A 5,367-nucleotide genomic window follows, 5' to 3' on the forward strand; every position below is an offset into this window, starting at 1 on the left:
CATAGTACTCACAGATTAACAGTGAGATTTCATCATCTGTGATTGTTGTAAAGGCGGAAAACATAGTAGTCATTGCTGCTATCAAACTCACACAGATACTATAAGATAGAGACAAAAATCAACCATTTGCAAAAATAAATCTGAAATGAACCATCCCCCTTACTATACCATTAGAAGATAAGTAATAAACCTTGTTCTTGTAACAGTTCAGTACAAATGACGCAAGACATATGAATAAAAATAAATGTAAAAATAAAGTTGCATCATCCATCGTTGTTCGGATATTGTCTGTCATCATTTCAAGTTTCCTTTTTTTTGTCAAGACTAGAGGTGCCATGCTGGAAGTGGGTCTGAATTTGAAAAGGATAAGAACAAAATGGTCAACCATACATGACTATACAGACACGGATGATAAAACAGTAAACAATCATACAGCCACAGGGTGACTCAATATAGGTCTCAAGTCAAATATCAAAAGTTTTTCAGGAAAAAAAAAGAAGCATAATCTAAGTTAGTTTTTCATTGTCAAAAAAACACAACACAATCAAGGGATAGTTAAAAGATGATTTCATGGATTATATCATAAACCCAACATACACATGCATAAGCTAATTTTATCATAAAACTAAAAAATTACCGAAATCAATTTAAATGAAATTGGTGAACGAATTATACCTTGAAAGTTCTTATTAGTTGAATCAAAGAGAAACGCTGATAATACTGTAGTTGATTGAGTCGGGAAAAGAAGAAATAGGTACTGTTGAAAATGAAAGTTAGAGTTATTGTGGAAGAAATTATTGTTCCTGAGTTGATGACCGATTATCACAAAGCCGCAAATCCAATTGAGATGATAATTGGTCTTTTAATCAATCATTCCTACAACAAACTGAAAAGAAATCAAAACCCTAACAAAACGAGCAGTTAAAAAAAATGAAATTACATACAGATAGAGAAGAAAGAAAATACGAGAAGTTAAAACCCTAACCTAATCATCGTATTTCTCCATCTCTCATTCTTCAGTGGTTTCTTTGTTCTTCTCTCTCGATCTCAAACGAAATGGTTAGAAATGAAAAATGAAAACCAGATTCAGATTTTGTTTTCAGAGGGACAGATTCGTAATTTTCGCTCAATTCCCTTTGTTTTTTACGGAATCAAATTCCTTTCCACCCGCCCACCAATGCAATAGAATAGAGCCCATAGGAGGGAATTGGATTCCTTAGAAATCCAATTCTAAATTTTTTTGGGCTGTTTGGTTCAGGGGAATTGGGCCTATTCCCTTGAAATCCAATTACTGGGCTCCCAATTACCCGAAACGAACACGCTATTAAGGTAGATGCATCATGAATTTATAACTTTTCCAAAAATATACCATAATTTAAGTGTTCTTGCCAACTAAGTTGATTATTAATTGTCTTAATTACTTAACTAATGAAGAATCCATAATATGTTATGTAATTGATTCTGAATTAAATTCATTGTGACTAAATTTTCAAAATATTTTTTTTTGATTTCTTTCTATATATAACAGATACATCCCTATGTGTGTGTATATATACACACACACAACTAGGGCTGCACAAGATCCGCCCACGATATCCAAACCCACCCGTACCCGTTAAATCCGTGAGTTTTTAATCCATACCCGCCCGTTGTGGGTGCGGGGTTGGTTATGAAAAAAAAACCCGCTGTCTGTGGGTGCGAGGTTGGTTTAAGCTAATACCCGCCCATACCCCCAAAAAACCCGCAGATTATATACCATTAGATAAAACTAATCCTAATCGTCCATTATGAAACCCTAATACTAGTAGATATGATAACTGATAACCCTCATTCACTTTCTACACTCTTCTCTCTGTTCGGCCTCTCCTCTTCTTCCTCCTCAGTTCTCCTTCTTCACCTACGAACGACAATTACCAGAAATCTTCACCAGAAATCGACAACAACAACTTCGAATCTTCACCAGAAATCGACAACAATCGAAAAATCAACAGATTCAACACTTAATATTCATCTGTGAACTTCCTAGATATGAATATTTTGGGGGTTTTGGTTTTTTTCCTCACTTAATCAAGGAGAATAGAAGTTACTCTAAATACTTGAATATAAAGCGGGTTTAAACCCGTTTAAACCCATACCCGCCCAACCCGTAGCGGGCGGGTAACAAAACCCGCCCGCTGTTTGTGGGTGCGAGATTGGTTATGAAAAAAAAAACCGCAGTCTGTGGGTGCGAGGTTGGTTTTAGCTTATACCCGCCCATACCCGCCCATGTGCACAACAGAGAAACAAGAAGAAATCATCAAGAGAAAGTTGGATACTTAAAATATAGCAATCTAAACAAAAGTATAAAGAGGAAAGAGTTATAGAGACAGTTAGAGAGCAAGAGAGAAATATGGGTCGGTCGAGGTCATCGTCGTGTTCAACAGTGTCAATGTTCTTAGTAGTAACATTGATCATGGTAATGGTGAATCAAAGTTATTCAGCAGGAAGAGAATTTACGACGGGAAAAGAAAATACTATTGATTATGCAGATGCTTTAACGAAAAGTATTTTATTTTACGAAGGACAACGATCAGGAAAATTACCTGGAAATCAAAGAATGACATGGAGAAAAGATTCTGCTCTTAATGATGGTTCATTAATCGGGGTACACATCTTTTTTCATATTTTTTATTCTCCAATTTCTATTTTATCTTCTATCATTCTTTTTTTGATTTCTTAAGAAATTTACTTAAATAAGAATGAGAGGCAAAGAGATTTATAGAGAAAGATCTTTTGTTCTTATTAGGTTGATCTATCGGGAGGATACTACGATGCCGGGGACAACTTAAAGTTTAATTTTCCTATGGCATTCACAACAACAGTATTAGCCTGGAGTGTCTTAGAGTTCGGCCAGCTCATGGGTTCTGATCTACAATATGCAATAGATGCAATAAAATGGTCGACATATTATCTCATCAAATGCACGAACAACCCTGGCGTTATTTATGTTCAAGTTGGGGAACCTAATAGTGATCACGGATGTTGGGATAGGCCTGAGGATATGGACACTGATCGAATGTCATATGCTATTAACACAACCCATCCTGGCTCTGAGGTTTCAGCAGAAATGGCTGCTGCGTTAGCAGCTTCTTCCATTGTCTTTAAATCTAACGACCCTGTTTACTCGAAAATACTACTTGATAGGGCAACACAGGTAAATGCATATTTATATATATGCCAGAGTCCTTAAGTCTCTTTCTTAATTCTGTATTATAATAGTGGTCGTTATTTGGTATGCTATGATTATGTTTTTACTATTTATAGGTTTTCAACTTTGCAAATGCATACCAAGGAAATTGTAACGATTGCCTCAGGCCATTTGTTTGCCCTTTCTATTGCGATTGGAGTGGTTTCCAGGTAGATACAAAAAACATATTTTTTTTATGTCAATCTTTGTTATTTACCTGGCTCGATAAAGAATTATATTATTTTTGGTAGGATGAATTGGCATGGGGTGCTCTGTGGCTATACAAGGCAACACATCAACCTAGCTATTTGGATATCCTCAACACTGCCAATTACGTTGCTTATGCTCATGAATTTGGTTGGGATAATAAGGATGCTGGCATCAACGTACTCGCTACCATTGTAAGTATAGAATTGACTCATGAGATCTTATTAAGATTTGAGTGTTTGGTTTCCTCGCATATATTGATTACCCTTGTTTGTGCTTCATTTTTGACCAGGAATTACTTTTGAATGGATCATCACTCTCCGAGCATTTATCCAACAACGGAGAGGATTACCGCTTGAATGCTGATAGATTTGTTTGCGGCATATTACCAGAAAATCCTACGAGCGTAACTTATTCTCCAGGTGGGCTAATGCATAAAAAGGAAGGAAGCTACATGCAAGTTCCAGGAGCGATTTCTTTTCTTGCCCTTGTTTATGCTCTCCATTTGAATGGTGTTAACCAAGCCATTGATTGTCCCGACGGAACTCATGTTACTCCACAAAAAATGGTTGCCATTGCCAAGAGTCAGGTAAATATTAGGAGCCTTTTCAAAGTTTTCTTTTTTTTTTCTTGATTTTTTCGCCTGGTTAAAGATCTGACCCTTTATAATTACCGATTATCCGATTTTTGAAACAGGTGGATTACATTTTGGGAAATAATCCATTAAGTATGTCATACATGGTGGGATATGGTAACAAGTTCCCAACAAGAATACATACGATCAATATCCACAACAAATGCATTGTAAAGATGGGACACCTTACTTTGAAACCTCAAATCCTAACCCAAATTTGCTGATAGGAGCTGTTGTTGGAGGACCCGATATGATGGATCAATTTGCTGATAATCGAGCACAATATGCTGCATCTGAACCTACAACTTACATCAATGCGCCTCTAACCGGGCTCTTTGCGTACTTTGCTCACAACAATTAATTACCTAATTGATGTACTATATTTGGTCATATCCATTCTTTCTCAAAGTTTCCTTTTGTTGCCCATACAACATTAACCCTTGTGTTTTGTCTGAGATTTAAATTAACGACAACAACTAAAGGAGGCTTTTGTTAGGCCGTTTCCTATGTATAGGCAAAAGAAAGGATTTGTAATTTTTGCACCCATTATGAGTATTGCAAAGTGTCAAACATAGTGGGCTAAGTGGAATTTCAATTTATCCCATTGAAATAAAGTCATTACGGGATAGACTATTGATCGCTCAACTAGGCGGAAAAGGTGACATTCATGTTGGTTTGGTGTTTATGAGCAATGAGAGGGAATACAATTATGTTTGGGTTTTACAATAGTTGGAGTAATTTTTTCGGGGTAACGAACTCTCGAGGGTCATAACAATAGATGGTGGACAAGCATTAATGTCCGTGATTTTCGAGGTTTTCCCGTATGTACAAAATTTTCTTTGTACTTTTTGTATAGTTTTTTTTTTATGGTAAAAATAATTTTATTAACTAGTAAATATAGTACTAAAGATTTACAATTTCATTGTTATCAAAAACATTAGAGAGAATGCTAGTTTTCTGAATTTTTTGTTGCAATCTGGAGGACATATGCTGGAGGTTTTTTATTCTTGCTTCTTACGCCATGTAGTCATCTGCTGAGTTGTGCTTCCGCACTATAAACTTTACCTGTGCTTGAGGGAGGTCTTTCAAAATTACCTTGATCTACTGTAAAGTGTTTTCGGCTGGCCAAGAGAAGCTTGTGCTCACCATTTTTGTATTGTCAACTAGAGTTTTGCAATCGGAGACTATTGAGACGCTTGACAATATATTTTCTTTCAGCCAAGTAGCTTCCTTTAACAAGGCTATTGATTCCGCATGAAGAGCCGATGACGCCTTCTCCGAACCCGCTGAAATGTGCATA

The 5,367-nt window shown here is 36.3% G+C and overlaps 1 pseudogene; it reads left to right on the forward strand.

The window, feature by feature from the left end:
• Nucleotides 1-2,243: 2,243 nt before the first annotated feature.
• On the forward strand, nt 2,244-4,428 carry LOC113361197 (annotated as a pseudogene).
• Nucleotides 4,429-5,367: the final 939 nt, after the last annotated feature.

This window comes from Papaver somniferum, chromosome 3 (assembly GCF_003573695.1).
Source record: "Papaver somniferum cultivar HN1 chromosome 3, ASM357369v1, whole genome shotgun sequence".
In the NCBI taxonomy this organism is placed as follows: Eukaryota; Viridiplantae; Streptophyta; class Magnoliopsida; order Ranunculales; family Papaveraceae; genus Papaver; species Papaver somniferum.